Raw genomic sequence first — 17,441 nt, forward strand, 5'->3', positions numbered from 1 at the left:
TTTTTATTGAAACACCCTGTACCCTCCCGCAAACAGAAAGAAATTGGTCTTTACGCTTTGCTTAGCTTTACCCCCCCTTCCAAATGTCTGAAGAAATCGGCGCCTCTGCCCGCTACGCCTACGATCCTTTCAGCCTGACCCCGACTGGTATTGAGCGGACTTTGAATGTGAGCCTATGTGCATTTACACTGGTAGTGAGTGGATGGTTAAGTGTCATGTTGTGTGCATTCGAAGTTATGCTTACAATTGTTGCAAAGTGAAAAAGTTGAACCTCTCTTAATACAAGTTAAAACAAGAACAGCAGTAAGAAACACTAGTTTAACTTCAAAAGCGGCGGCGAAACGCTCCAAAGTGCTCTTATCATGAAATAGTCATGCTAACTATATATATATATATATATAGAAAGATATCAATGTCGGATTAAAGGAATACAAAAAAAGTCGTACCTGACGAATACAGCAATTGAGACAGAGTGTAAATTGCGCCAAGGGACTCACAAAGAAAATGGGAAATCCCCTGATGGAAAATACAGGAAATTTACTACTTTATCTGCATAATGTTGAGATCGGAATAAAGCCAGTAAAAAATGGCGACTTATGTCCACATGTCCCACTACTGGTGGGACACCGTCCCACACTCGGGAAATAGGAAAGTAACTGCAAATCTCCTCTTGCACACGAAGAAGAAAAGAAACCAATTTGTCGCATGTCCCACTACTGCTGGGACGCCATCCCAAATGGAAAAAATAAGGGAAAACCAGGAAAAAACGTTTTCCATCCCCTAATGTTGACACACTACTTTGCAGTACGAAAAACAAAAGGTAAAAATGGCCACATGTCGTCAGGCTGTACATACTACAAGAGGGCTCCCCAAAGAAAGTGAGTAATCCTCGAAGGAATGAAGACTGAGAATGGCGAAAAAACGCACACAATGGCACGTAACATTTCGAGGTATAGCACATCTTGAAGGGATTCCCCTGAGAAGCGCACAACCTCCGCAGATGCAGATCGAAGGTATGTAGTACAGTGATCACCAGCATCTTCACTTGTACCTTTCATTAAAGGACACTATGATGTGCTGATAGGGGCTCACAAACACCGGTATATTCAGAGACGTTGTTGAAAATGTCCGCCATTGACTTCAAGACAAAGATCGCATCGGAAAAACACTGATTGTCTGGTACGCGCAAATACATCTGGCATTTTATCAATTGTCTCAGCAGCGGCACTAACACGAGCAACGAGGTCCTCAGGACTTTCCACAGGGGTTTCATACACGAGCCTTTTCATTTCTCCACACACAAATAAATCCAGTGGTGTGAGGTCGGGGAGCAAGGTGGCCACGGTAAATGTCCACCGCTGCCAATCCAATGATTGCCGAAAATATGGTTGACTAAGGCCCTGGCTCCCCGTTCGAAATGCGTAGGGGAAAGTCCGTGGCAGTATGTGGTGCACCTTATGCAATATGTATGTGTGCAATCCTTCCTGCTGAAGAACGCGGAACACATTGCTATGGTGGGTTTGTCGCATACGAGCAATGACACGTGTGCTGATGCCAGGACGGTCTCGTATCGCGTCCAACACGTCCTCTTCAAATTGCACAGTGCGGGATCTTCCACAATCCCACCTACGGGGTAGAAGAGATCCAGTTTCACGCATTCGAGTATCAAGTCTTTGAAAGTGTGAATGTGCTGGTAACCACCTATTGGGAAAACGTTCGTGATACGAACGCCGTGCTTCACGGCTGTTTTGGTTTGCCTCTTCATAAACGAGATGCATATCAGCAAGCTCGTGGGTAGAGTACTCCGCTATTGTCCTGTTCGAGAACTGACCAGCATCGGGGGGAACTTTCCCTCCTAGTAACGGATGACAACTACCGTGATTAGCACTCACGCAATGTCAAACAGGTGTCCACGCAGTTGTTGCAAACCGAGAAAGAACACTGGAATACGTACTCTACGTACAATACTTCTTGGCGCAAATCAACCACACACACACACGCCAGACCAAACTCCACGCTGCGACACGTAGAACAGAAAGGAAGAACAAGGGTCGAAAAATGTCATCGAAAAATGCTGTACCTCTCTTATCCAGAGTGAGTTTAAAGCGAAACCTTTAAGAAACCGGCCTTGAATGCGTTGTTGTTTTTGTTGTGTTCCATGAATAATGATCATTCTGAAGACGTAAGAGAACTTTCTGTAGATTCTTATTTCCAATTGCGTTGAAATGCATTGCTTCCTAAACGAAATACAGAATGTTTGAAAGACCTAAATTACAAGCCTCTCAATCGTAAAGTTCACCTGCTTGTGAAACTCTTGGTAGAAGCAAACCAGTCGGATATCAGCGCCATTTGGTGAGTAGCGGCAGAAATTATAAATTCTTGCGAGTGGTAGAGTGCCGAGGCTGGAAGGATCGTAGCGGGCTATGGTAGAGCACATCAAAGCGAACAACCTTTCTTAGAAGGGTTCGCTCGTTGAGGATTCGTTGAAACAAGCCACTGGGAAAGGGAACCTTTTATCCTGAATGTATGCAGTCGAATGGATTGCTAGTGGCATTTATTTTTACTGTCGGATAAGATTCTAAAAGCAATAATATCCATGGAAACAACTTCATGCCAGCAATGGCCCTGTCACTGATCTTAGCCCTTTCCTTCAGATATTGCATTTACCACCACAGACATGTTGCTTACTGTATTTGGCAGTGGCGTCTCGTCCCTTGGGGCTTCCGGGGCTTAGCCCCTAAAGAAAAACGGACGTATTGACGTAATTATCAATCACCATAACGCATAACTATCACACAGTCTTTTAAAAGGCGATTTTTACCCACGTAAATTCGTCGTCTGCTGCAATGGATACGACAACGCTCCTAGCGGCATTGATGTCAATTATCCATCTGCGGGGCACGTCACAAAGGAAAGCGTGGCCTACACCCACCTACGCTATAGTGAAGGTCACATGCTAGCAGAGAGAGAAGGGGAGAATGCAATGGATTTGAGTGCTGATTCGGGGCTAGTTCCTTCGCGTCGCGTTCGATCTCGCGTGTTGTTCTGTAATGTTTTGGTGGCTTTCATTCGCTATGTTTGAGTGAGTTTGGCAGGGTTGATGTTCGAACACAAATTGATGAAGGACATAGGCTGTCAATTACAAGACACAATGAATTTGTCCGGAAAAATAGGCATATATTAAATAGAATTATCGATTGCTTAAAATTCTGTGGTCGACATGAACTTGCTCTACGAGGACATAATGAAAGAGAACAATCTTTAAACAGAGGCATCTTCCCAGATTTATTATCCCTTCATAGAAGAGGGAAAACTAAAGAGGGAACTTCGTGTTCTTTATTGTAGTGAAAAGTTGAAAAACATAAACTCTATCAGTAGATTGCATTCATTTTTTCTAAAAATTATTTAGAGGGTACCTTTTCAGAAACAGTAAAAATGACAAACATAGTTTTAATAACTCCAGTGGCAACAGCTGAATCTGAACGATGTTTCAGCACATTGAAGCGTATTAAAACCTGCTTAAGAAATGCAATGGAACAAGACAGACCAAATGCTTACAATAGAGAAAGAATACATTTCAAACATAGAGGGCTTCAACGAAAAAGTAATAACAAGATTTGCTGAACAGAAGAACAGGAGTCAACGTTCGTAGAAAGGTATGTTTCACAACAATACCTGTTTCTTTTGTAATCATGTGAATTGTCATTATATTTTAAATTCTTTAAAAAAATAAGTCCAGTTTTGTAGTTTAGAAGAAGATAAATACCCGTTTTTTTTGTAATTCATGTAATTTGTCATTACATTTTAAATTCTTTCAAGAAAGTAAGTCCAGTTTTGTAGTCTAGAAGAAAAAAATACCTATTTTTTGTAATTCATGTGAATTGTCATTATATTTTAAATTCTTTATGAAATAAGCCCCGGCCAAATTTGATGCCATTAGCCGCCACTGGTATTTGGTGCATTTCTACGAAAGAAAAAAAAATCGCAACACTCTACAGGATGCCTAGCCTATCCATATCTCATTACAGATTTGGTCACTTTCCAGTGGCACATCGCGCTACGACGGCAGGGGTCCCGGGTTCGAATCCTGGCCTGGGCATGGATGTTTGTGAGTGTCCATTCATCAATTTCAGCATATCATCACTCATTTCCATCTTTGCAAATTAGCCAAAGGTGGCACAAGAAGCGAAGTAAAATAAAGCAAATCAATCAATCACATTACAGTGGCAGTGACAAACGTAAAGCTTGTCATATGATTGAATTCAAATAGGATAGAAATCCCTTTTTTTTTAAATTAGTAACATCGAAATGAACAAGATAATAAGTCAAAATTTATTTGTCAAGTTTATTTGAAGTACATTTTATGCACGGATAGGCTAATCAGGACTGGACCTACAGTATAAAGTGGAATACATACGTGCCTCGATCGACGATCGAATCTGGGACGCTTAAACTACAAGGCAACAACATTACTACTTTGGCATTGGAAGGTCCAAAAAGATCAAATAATGATTAAGATAATTTTGTTTTCATGTATTCTACGCCCTGTGACAGTTTATCGGCGTAGACGGCGATACAGCATATGCTCCTCCCGCACACATACAATAGAAATGTATGGACCCCCCCTGTTGTTCAATACACTAAAAATAATATTTATTTACCACCCCTCCATTAAAAATTGAAGAGTAAGGAGGACGAAAGTGAAATGTTTACTCTCATCAAGATAATTCTTGATTTATATGACTTTTCTGCACCTTCATTTTTTCTTTCTTGTTGCTTTTCATTTTCATACAGCTCTCGGAGAAAGTGAATGAAAAAGAAAATTAATTAGAAGTAACTATACTTTAATTATCATTGATAAAATCTGAAATTATCATTTTTAGAGATTTTAGTATTTTGAAATTTGCGATGTGGAGCGAAACTGTTTGTATTTTAAACGTATAATGATTTTCTGTAGTATTCTGTTGAATTTCACACACTCGTATTGTTGTAATTGGCAACTCTGAAATTATGTCATACACCAACGGCTTGTTTTAAGTTGGGTTGCCTAAAATTAACTCTATATCACAGTCCACCACTGGAACCTGAGAAGTTAAAAAGTTCGAATATGCTTTCTATTTTTTATCGTCGTGAGATCAAAAAGGGCCGTTTTTTAAAGTTTTGCAAACGATCGCTCTCTTTGAAATTCTGTAAATAAAAAACGGGTTGTCCGATCATTATGAAATTTTAGTAGATTGCAGGCAGAGATATTTTAAACACAATTATTAATTTTCAGGTTTTAAAAATTTGTCAAAGAAATATTCTTTTCAATTTTGCAAAGCAACGTTTTCTTAGTATTGGGTAGCCCTATAAATACAATATATTGGTCTTGTTTTGAAGCTTTTTACATCTGTTTTTAAAATGTATTATCATTGTCAATTCATGACTTGCTGCTTGGTGCATTTGTTATTTTTAAGTTAATCTAGACTCAGCATTTTATAAATCCTTCTTCTAAGTAGTTGGGTTGATATGGTGTGGCTGTTTCGCCCCAAACTTGTGCATTTTGCGTTGCATGTAGGATAAACCAGCTTCTTTATTTCTCACAACAATTAGAATACAACATTAGAGCAAGAACATTGAATTTTAAAGGTATAATCGACAACAAAGACTTGCGTTTCGAGACGAACTTCAGCACGATTCCTAGGAACAAACGTACTTAAAATTTAGGTACGTACACTTTTCGTTTGAAGCCAAAATGCAAGCAACAATTAGCAATATAGGAGACGGTGTGTTGATAACAGATAGCGACAGACCACAGCTCGTCCCCAGGATGATATGGCCCTGAAGGTGGCGGCTGGCCGAGGAGAGCCAAGGATCTTCATCGGCGACTGGGAGGTCCAATGGGACGCGATGTGGCTCATCGGAGCGACAAGGGACTCTCAAAGCGTGAGGTTTTGCTGCAGTTTATCTGCATCTGAGCGACGGGATTTTCTAGGTCGAGCACCCAAATGTATGTACTGTCATATGACGGCGGTCTTCGCAGGCAGTGAAGTGTTCTGCAGGGTCCTCCGATGGCTCAACCCTGCCACCGCTACGACTTCAAGAGGAGGATCATGGTCTGGAGGCGCGACCAGGACGACGAGTACAAGGAGGAGTCGGGAGTGTGCCTCTTGAAGAGGAACCACGACAGGTGGAAGTCCATGCGCAGAGGTGTTGCTCTGGTAGCCCTTGGGATGTGCTGCTGGCGCCTCTACAAGAGCTCAACTTGAAAACTGCTGAGTTCTTCACTGATGCTACCATCTGCATTTGCGTCTTCCACCTGATAGCGTTCTTCGGGTAGCGCTAGGAGACACGACTACAGGGTTTTCGCCACAAACAGCTGAAGACCGTCTCTGAAGGCCTAGCAGAAGGATCACACAAACAAAATCAAGGAGATAGACTCATTTGAAGGAAACATTTGAACACAGCAATTTCACGGCATGAAGGGAAATTTTTCATAAGCGCTTCCTCTTGACATTGTTTTCCTTACGCTGATTTACCTTAATTCTCACGAAAAAGTTATTTTTCAACTTTTATCTTTATGTTTTGCCCTTCATTAGTAGGATTCTAAAGATTAATAATATGAAACAAGGAATCCCTTCAAACAAGTTTTTTTTAGAACTAATATTTCTAAATGGTAGTTTGGTAATAGTTTTGTAGAATATAGTACTTACAATTCAATTGACTAGTTCCGAAGAATCCGCTGACCAACGACAGATGCGGTCCTCCATTCATCTTGGAGGTTAGGCGTAGAGCTGACAACTCTGCACTGTAAAAAGACATGTCAAGAAACAGCAATATGAGCCCATGGATGTTCCCAAGGTAAAATATTCCGGAGGTAAAATAGTCCCCCATTCGGATCTCCGGGTGGGGACTACTTTGGGAGGTCCCTGGACTAAGGATAAGATTTACATTAGGAATAAGGATATTAAATTAGGCACCTGGAATGTTCTGAGCCTTTACCGGCCTGAGGCATTTCAGTGTACAGTTAATGAGATAGTTAAGTGTAAATTAGATGTAGTAGCTGTCCAGAAAGTTAGGTGGCCAGGAGAAGGGAACTGTAAAACTAAAAATTATACTTTTTTCTATGGTGGTACTGAAAATCATAATTTTGGAACAGGCTTTTTCATAAATAATAGAATTATCTTGGCTCTTAAAACAGTAGAATTTATTAATGATAGGATAAAGTATGCAGTTTTACAGGGTAGGTGGTGTAAAATTATTTTAATAACATACATGCTCTAACGGAAGATAAAGATGATAATACTAAAGATGATTTTTATGCAGAGTTAGAACAGGTCTTTGATAAATTTTCTCAGTATGATATGAAAATTCTGTTAGGTGACTGTAATGCACAGATTGGCAAAGAAGAGACATTTAAACCCACGATTGGTAAAGAAAGTCTTCATGAATTAAGTAATGATAATGGTATAAGATTGATTACTTTTGCAACCTCAAAGAATTAATTGTGAAAAGTACCACTTTTAAACATAAAGATATCCATAAATATACCTGGTCTTCTCCAGATGGTAAAACTCATAATCAGATAGATCATATTCTCATTGATAAGAGAAGGCATACTAGTATAATTGACGTTCGTACACATAGAGGTGCTGACTGTGCCAATGACCATTATTTAGTAATTGCTAAATTAAGAGAAAGACTCGTAGTGATAAATCATAAGCAACAAAATCTAAAAGTTCTAAAATTTAATACAGGAAAATTTGCTGATGAAAGAATTAAGAAAGATTACCAAATTAAACTGTCAAATAGATTTGATGTCTTGCAGGATTTAAAAGATGATGAAAGTATAAATTAAACAGACGTAAGTAAGAATTGGGAGCACATGCGTAATGCAATAGAATCAGCAACTAAAGAAAGTATAGGATACCATAAACCAAGAAAAAGTAAGCCATGGTTTGATAATGAATGTCATAATCTAATAGAAATAAGAAATCAGGCTAAACTTAGGTGGTTAAATAACTCTGACGATACAAATCTAAACAATTATAATAGAATAAAGCGAGAAGTTAACCACACGTTTAGAAGTAAAAAAAGAGATGACTTGAATAGCAAAATTAACGAAATTGAAACAAACAGCAAAAACAAAAATATCAGAGATTAAGGCCCGTATTCATAGTCGTTTCTCAAGAAAGGAAAGCGTCTTGAGACCTCTCTTAAGACGCCATACTGTTTCATAAACGTATCTCAAGATGCTAGCCAAGAGGCGGTTTACTTCACCATCTTGGATAAGAACAGTCTGTGCCAAGAGACACTTTTGGCGTTTCATAGTCCCCTCTCAAGATCCATCTTAAGATTCGCTGTTTCATAGACACTTCTTGGCAGCGTAAGAGCGATATTCGATCTCTTAAGATCCTGTATTCGCCAAGAGAACGAAACAGGTCTCTTGAGATACAGAATGTTCTCTTGAGAAAATAAAAATGGACGTTGCAGTTAGAAACTGTGATGAAGAGGATGGATATTTTGAAGATTTTCTCATTGCAACAGCTGTTTTGTCCCGTTTTTATGCCTCAGTTTTGCATCAGGTATGTAAATTGAACTACTCTCTACGTAATTATCTTAGTTTGAGGAAACATAAACCTTGTTAATTGGTTGTACTGCCTCTCTTTCTTCGGTTTATTGATTCATAAAGAAAAGTGTAATCCTGTATTATAATAATATTGCTTCTGCATGAACATTATTTGATTCTGAAGTAGTGCATCGATTTGTTACTCAGTTGTGTAGCAAAATAATGGAATACAATAGGATTTCGGTGCCGTTAACCCAATGTACTCCCTCGAGAATTGTTTTGTTTTCTTTTTCATGGACAGATTTCGATGTTTTACGTAATATTAAATTGGTTCCAACTCGCGGAAAACACAAATAACGGATGTATTTGATTCCAAAGTATGACCGGCGTAAGTTAAAACCTTCCATCTACGGTTACTTTCGCCGCCTTTTATTAGTAAAAAACCGTTTATGTACACACAAAAAGAGCGAAAGAACACGTCAACTCCAAACCTAACACTCCTAACTTAACGACGAAAAATTTTAGCTCCTGTTGTGGAATGTCGTGCTGGGTGCTATATTCACTTGCACGATGCCCTCAGGCTGTTTCACAGTAAGGTAACAGACGTACTTTATTTCACAATGACACATCTGTGCGAGATAAAAATAGTGAAAAACCTCAACATTTAACATAAACCATGCAAGGCATTTACTTTCTTGAGGGAGTACAGATTGTTAAGGGTACCTAGTATTTCTATTTTGGGTGCAACTACTGGCACAATGTGGTGAGACCAGATATATCTTTCACACATTTTCAATGTATGTATGTCAAATTACTCACACTAACTTGGGAAAATAAACAAGACAATAACAGTTAATCAAACTACCTAACCTGTGCACTATAGAAGTTTCTGATTATTTTTAGACACACACATGGAATACCTAACTGCCCTCCCTAACATGCAGTGCAAAAGATAGAATACAAGAAAATATTTGTGTCTTAAAAATAAATTTCCACAGTGACAAATCACGAGACCTGGTGAAAATAGTCCAAAAGCTTGGTTCATCACCTGGTGAATGAAGGTAGTCGCTGATTTTATTTCATTACTACAGTATATATGATTTAACAAGAACATATTTGAACAAGCATAATTGTGAAATCATGAATATTTCCCTTCTATTTTCCATTCCAAAGGTGTACACAGAAGAGGCTGTATCCCTTCAGATAATTTTTATTTGACATAAATTAATATAGGTCCAAACTCTGCTTTTGTAATTTCGATATTCTCATAGTACACACATGCATTTACATAAATCATATTCTACATGTGCCTATAAGCAAATACTGAACAGGTTTTCTGATGAGAATAATTTTACCATCCTGCTCGTGTGCACTTATGCAAGTAGTTTAGGCAGGTATGTAGCAATTGTTTAGATTTGAATAATACTGAAAAACTTTTACAAACACAGTTATTTTCATGTTATAACTTCAGAAATGAGTATTTTCTGCATTTCAAAATGCACAAGATATGGACATTTTAATAATCAGGTATGTGTATTGGGTTAATTTGTGGTTAGGCATTATTTTATGTGGAATGAATTTTCTTTACAACTTTCCATGTTCTTATTTTAAATTGTGAGATCAGTCTTAAGGATATATTTTGTTATTTTTTTCAGGTAGTGGCAGGTCCCAAAAAGGAGTTCTTGACTTTGTGGCAGGAAGTATTTATGATAATTCAATATTCCAAATGACAAGATGCACTTCTTCATGGCAAGGGATATTCAGCTCAGCTCGACCATACCTCTACAGTCCATTAAGACCCACCAACTGATCCTGAAAGAGGTACAACTATGCCCATGCTCAGCAGAGGAATGTTGTGGAGAGTACCTTTGGGATATGGAAGCGACGTTTTCCACGTTTGTCCAGAAGACTTGGAAACAGTTCGAGACATTGTTATCGCGTGTGCAGTTTTCCACAATATGGGTATCATATACAGTGGCGATGTTGAAATTTTCAAGGAACCTCAGATATCATGTCTGTAGAAATAGAGCCTACACGTGTGCATCGTAACAATGGTGAGCTGCAAAGGAGCTTCTTGTGAATAGACTGTTCATATTAATATAACAATGTGGTCAGCTTATACTTTGTCAAAGACTATTCACTCAGTTTTCAATGTTTCTCTTTTTCTCTCGCACACAATTTTCTGCGTCAGCATGTGTGTGTTTGACAGTGAATTATAGTGGTAGGAATCCTAGTTTTATGAGATGCCACCTGGGTATCTCTTCGTTTCATTTTTATTGTGAACGCTGTTTTAGCATTTTCCATGACATTAAATTCGTATTCATCCAAGTGCTGTGTGCATTGATACTATTGATTGATACTAAGATATCAAAAAGTTATCCTGCAAAACTGTATTTTCCTTAAAACCATGCATTTTACTACATGGTTTTAATGTCACCAAAAACATGTGTATTTTGTATATGTGGACAACATAATTTCATTTAACGTATGTTCTTTCCCCTTTTTTTTAGAGTCAAAGAAAATAATGAAATGTGACCTTCCTTTATGTATGACCAGTGAACAAGATTATTCTCAAAATAAATTACTGCTTTACCTGTAAATTAGTTTTGATTTTTATTTATTACACAGTTTAATGTTTCTCAGTGATGTCCATGTGTCTAGTAAAATTAACTTCTCAGTGATGTCCATGTGTCTAGGAAAATTAACTATCTTAATTCCTTTGGTTCTTTTATGAATTTGTGCCGGACCCTGTGGCTGAGTGGTTAGCACATTGTGCTGCGACGCCAAGGATCCCGGGTTCGAATCCCGCTTGGGCTCGGTTGTTTGTGAATGTCCATTCATCAATTTCATCACTCATCCCCATCTTCGCAAATTAGCCAAGAGGCACAAAACGCGAAGTAAAGTAAACTAAATCAATCAATCAATTTTATGAATTTGTAACATGTGGATATTCTTGGAAGCCATGGGAGGGAGTATGTATGCACAATGTGCACACATGCACAGACAATCGATAAAAAAGTAACATAAAAATCTGTGGTATCACACCAAAAATTATTTACAACAGGAATTATATGCTTTCAACTATTCAGTATAGCCTGGTACAGTTGAGAGTTACTCAGGTAAGTAAGTGCATCAAATTCTCTTGATATCATTCATTAATGGGAAAAGGCCTGATGATAGTGTACCATCAAGCTAATGTTACTCTAATTGACTGGGTAAAAAAATATATACTCCTTATACGATTTGAAAAATAATGAGTAACTTATGCAAGAGAAATGTTCATAGGAAGCAATTGAAGGTCTCTGTGTGTAAAACATGCTAAGTGACACCTTGGTCATTTCCGAGTTCATTATGAAAAAATATTATTAGAAGCTATACTGTAGATAAATTGTTTTTGTGTTGTGTTTACCAATTTCAGAAGGCTTCACCGAGTCCAATGCAAATTGTATGATATGGCAATTTCACTCTAAAATTGAAGGATGGCACATTTTACTTTGTAACTCAAAAATACCAAAATGTCACTTACCATGTTTTCCACCCAAGCCCTTCAATTGATCATAGCTCGGTGGAACATTTTATTGTGACCATGGACTCTCACTTTGTTTCTATAGCCTATGGTACATCGTAAATGAGCAAAGGCAGAGAGACTGTGATTAGGGAGTGGGATAAATTAGTTTGGTAATGTTTGTGTATCTCCTCATATGTGAGAATCCCATAATCTTGTACCTTCTGTTTTATGATGGAATAAAAAACACACCCAGTGTATTGTTACACACTTTTGCATTAAACTTTGATACATCTCAGATATTCATTAAATGGCAGTAGATTTATTTTGTCTTCTGTCAAAAGTTTAGCCCTTAACATATTCTGAATATTTGATGTCCTTTGCTATACACTCATTTTGTGCATAAATGCCAGGCTATAATCGCTCCGCATATCTTGTTCACGTGTATTGTAACCACCCATTTGAAATTCAAACTTCTAGATGTTACGCTTTCTTCGTTGATGAATTTTACTTGTACTTGTGTTGAATTATGTCATTGCATTTCGCTTATACTCTTGAGAATAGGAGTGAACAATTTATATGCACATTGTGGAAATTCATTATGAGTATTCCGCTTGGGATTTCGAATCCATAGAAGTTAGTTTCGGTACTAATCTGATATTCCCCGGACAGATTGCTTCATTTTTACAGAAGAAACTACTTAATGGTAATAAGTTCCTGTAGCATTGTTTAACATCTGGAAGGTGTTTTGTGTGATGTGGGAATGTTTCATAGCGGAAATTCAACCATTGACACATAGCCCCATGAACGAATCCCGGTAACGTTAGGTTAAGTAGGGTCACGTTTAGGTTACAATAGTTAAAAATTGGTTTCGAAAGAAATATGCATAGCCCCACACACCATTCTCGCATAGCCCCACGAACCATTGACACATAGCCTCACAAACCATTTGCGGAAACGTACGTTCTTCAGTTACAAAAACACTTTTATTAAAAAAAAAAAAAATACAATTACTTTGATCAAAAAAACGTGAATGAATTAAAGAATGTTCCGCGAAGCAGATAGGTAAATACAAATGTCAAAAATTGACAAAACGAAGAAGTTATAGGTGTCCGGGGAATATCAGATATTTACCGAAGTTTTTAGTTTGTTTCATGATTTCTTCTATTTTATGTATGTGGAAAGAGGACATCAAGTAGATTTCAGGAAAAAAATTGTAAATATTAACAAAGTGAACAACATCTGTTCTATGGTTTTCTGAAAAGAACATGACAATGTGCAGGTAAGTTTGGACTAGATAGCCCTTTCTCATTTGTTGCAAATTGATACTTGGGTAGAAAATGAAGAAGCATCCCAGTATTAGACTGATGTAAGGAAATTATGTTCAAACATATTGATGCTACAGTGAAAGAGTGGTAAGGTTGGTAACCTTCAAGTTCATAAGATTCCTCAAATGCATGCCTGCAGCTGTAAATGCCCATTTTGCTTAACTAAAACTTTTTTTTTATCTTATGCTTATGGATATGACTGATGTAAGGAAATTATGTTCAAACAGATTGATGCTACAGTGAAAGAGTGGTAAGGTTGGTAACCTTCAAGTTCATAAGATTCCTCAAATGCATGCCTGCAGCTGTAAATGCCCATTTTGCTTAACTAAAACTTTTTTTTTTATCTTATGCTCATGGATATGACTGATGTAAGGAAATTATGTTCAAACAGATTGATGCTACAGTGAAAGAGTGGTAAGGTTGGTAACCTTCAAGTTCATAAGATTCCTCAAAAGCATGCCTGCAGCTGTAAATGCCCATTTTGCTCAACTAAAACTTTTTTTTTTATCTTATGCTTATGGATATATATTCACAAATGAATTGATTTTTCTAATATATAATGTATCAAATTTGTGTCCCAAAAAAGTTGAATTGAAATGGTTCTCGCACATATCAATGCAGCTGTGTCCGTTGAACCATAGAAACTGCAGGCTCTTAGTGCTAACAGTGTTGGACACGTTCCATGTACATATTTACTCCAGGCTGTCTACCAGTCAAGATAGTAAAGAAATCATGCTTGTGGTCAAGAATGTTTGCTATTTTTTTTTACAGTGTAGCGAGTTAAATTGTTATATACCTGTCCTGGGATTTAATAATATTGAATATTTGGAAATTTAAATTATATTGAGTTGTGTTTAAAATTTGTTTACTTTGGTTCTTAAGAATTACATTTTTGTATGCATAAAGTTTTGTAAAAATATTACATAACGTAATGTGGCCATTCCCCAGCTAAGATGATATCTGGAGCATTAATTTTGACATGCATTAATAATTAAAGCAAGTCAAGCACAGCTTCAGTTTTCATCTTCACTGGCCTTCTGGTAAGGGTTTTTCACTGAATAAAAATATCTAAATTTGCAACTATGCCTAAGTAGTGAGCAATTAAATAAGGTTAAGAAAAAGGGAAGGAAGATCAAGAATTTTGGATTTGTTATTTTGGTAGACACCCTGTACTCCGTTGATTAAAAATCTGTTTTGCAACGTGAATTGACAATGATAATGGATTTGAAAAACAGATGCAAAGACCTTCAAAGCAAGACCAAAATTGTATTTGTAGGACTACAATACTATAAGAGAAGTAGTTTCGCAAAAATTGATAAGAATAGTTTTTTGACAAATTTAAAAAATCTGAAAATTAAGAATTGTTTAAAACCTTCCTGGTTGCACCGTAATAAAATTTCATTAGAATCGGACTACCCATTTCTTTTTTATAGAATTTCAAAGAGAGCGATCGTATGCAAAAAATAAAGGCGGGGACACCTTTTTCTCAAGACAAAAAAAAATGCGTAGCATAGATTAACGCAGAATTGAGTACGCTGAGTTTTGATGTAACTCGTTTCTATGTAGACTAATTACTGGTTAATTTTTAATTTGAATCCAAACTCGAGTATCTATAAGTTTTAATCCCTGAGTAGATAATTATTTTGTTGTTCTTGTTTCTCTTTCATCAACGTATATGAACAACAAAACATGAAGCTACAGCACAGCGCCTGTTCTGAATTTACGTCTTGACTGCACACTAGAGATGAGTCGTTCGCGAACGAACGAATCTTTTTGAACGAATCTTTTCAACGAACGACTGATCCGGTTCACTGATTCGCTTCGAAACGGCTCAGTCGCGAACGAATACCGAAACCGCTCCGCGCTCGCATAGGAAAGACTGAAAGACGCCTCGAGCGCTCGGGGGAAACAGTTGGTCCCTTTGTTCACACTCCGCGCCTGCGATTGAAAACAAAATTCCAGCAAGTCACGTGATACCCGAACCAACCCCCTCCCTCCTCCGCTTCACCGGCACCCTGGGAAATAGGACGGGTTTCAACTAATGTGGTCTTCAAAGGAAATTTCCTCGTCAGAGAAAAAAAAAAGCGGAAGTGGCTAGAACCAGGGAGGGACAAGACGGGCACTTGTCACCCCCATTGGAAAAAGATAGTGCTGTTCATTTGGTGCACTGTTCTTTTTACCTTGGAAAGTAAAATAAATATAAATGTTATTTATTCACTTACTAATTAATTCAAAATAAAGCATCGCCATAAGTACGGGTACATATTCTTTGTCCCCCTGGAAAATAGTTTTGATTTATCCCCCTCTGGGGATAAAAAGTCTCGACACGCGTATGGTTAGAATTATTTGGCAAATTTGTCGTTCATCCGAAAGAAAGGAAAATGCGAGAGGTATTTCGATCTAGGGATGTCCCGATTGATTGATTGAATTGGTGTTTTTACGTCCACTTTATGCACAGTAAGGCTAATCGGGACTGGACCTACAGTTTAAAGTGGGATCCGAACCACTATGTGCATCCACCGGGTATCGAACCCGGGGGCCCTTATGTTAGCAAGGCGACGACGCTACCACTGTGCCATCGGGGAGGCCACATGTTGGTTCGGATATCGCTTTAAACTGTACATCCGGACTCACAAACTTTGAGAATTTTTTTGATAAGGAAAGATCTCGAAATACAAACATTTAAAACAAGAAAACCTCCATGAAGACATAAGTTTGTACAATAAAGAGCATAGATTCTTTGTTATATTCTAATACGTCTTACAGTAAAGCAACTTCGATTTCGCCGAAATCGTCGACGTACCACTGAAGGTCTGGGTTCGAAAACTTACATGCGCATCGTTATTGCATAGCCTACCTTATGAGAGTCTCTTCATCATATACAGTAATCATCATTCACCTTCGTCGTAGCAATTAGCCAAAAATGGCAGAATCGACACACAAAATAAGGAAAATAATTTTAAATTAAGACTCTCGAATATTTAAGTTTCGATCTCGATTTTACATTCCCCGACGTTCTTGACCTCGTCTTAACAAGTCTCGATGATACTTATCTCTTCTTTACCTACGCAGGATGACATTTTCCTTATCACTAAAGTACCATCTTATGAAAAACAACAGGGCGATAAAGAGAATCAATGTATAGTTACCTTTGCTAGCGACTGCATATTTCTTTTTTCATACACTTATCCACAAAGGAAAAACACGCCCACATACAGAGGGGAGGGAGTTACAAGCGTCGCAGTTACAAGGGAGTCATCACTTAGTCTATTTTGCACCCGTCACATGATACGGGGTCCAACATAACTAATAAGTAATAATACAACTGTAATGCCGTATAACTAAAATCTTAAGATATTCTGGCTTCAGTTAAAAGCTGAGGCTGTAGAAGATCAATCAGCAGAAAGAAGGGCGAAACACAGGACAACACACACACTACGAAGATTATACTGGCCGTAGGTCCCGACGCCAGAGCCTCGTTAGCCTGCAAAATACAGTCCAGGTTGTACTACGTGGAAGTGAAGTTGGAAATTGAATGTACTACGTGGAAGGGTCACAGCTTACGCCACATGCAACGGATGAATTCCAAGGACAAATAAGAATGTTATGAAAAATAACTATAAAATAAACAGGAAGGAGTAAAACAAATCTTTGCAGAGAAAATAAGTTTATTTTTAGTGGTTTATATCCACTACTATTTCACACATCCTGAAATATGTGACAGCTGGTAAACATTTCTGAGGCATTGTTCTCATGTCATAGGAGGAGGAAAGTGCATTTTCAATGTTACAGTTTCTTTTTCGGACAGAAGTTGCCATTATTTAAAAGTTCGTTGTATTGCAAGCTCATGATAATGGTCACTTGCAGGGATATTTACCGTAAGTTCTACTAGATGAACAAATTAACCTATATTTTTCATATCCGGAAAATATTATAAAATTTAAAATTATAATATTTTGTGCAAGTTCTTTCCATGAAGAATTCGCAGTTATTGACACATTGTTAAAATGTTGCTTTTTAAACATGTCAGTTACTTATAATAATTAGAATATAGAAATAT

The sequence above is a fragment of the Lepisma saccharinum genome, chromosome 15 (genome assembly GCF_977018435.1).
Source record: "Lepisma saccharinum chromosome 15, izLepSacc3.1, whole genome shotgun sequence".
Taxonomy (NCBI): domain Eukaryota; kingdom Metazoa; phylum Arthropoda; class Insecta; order Zygentoma; family Lepismatidae; genus Lepisma; species Lepisma saccharinum.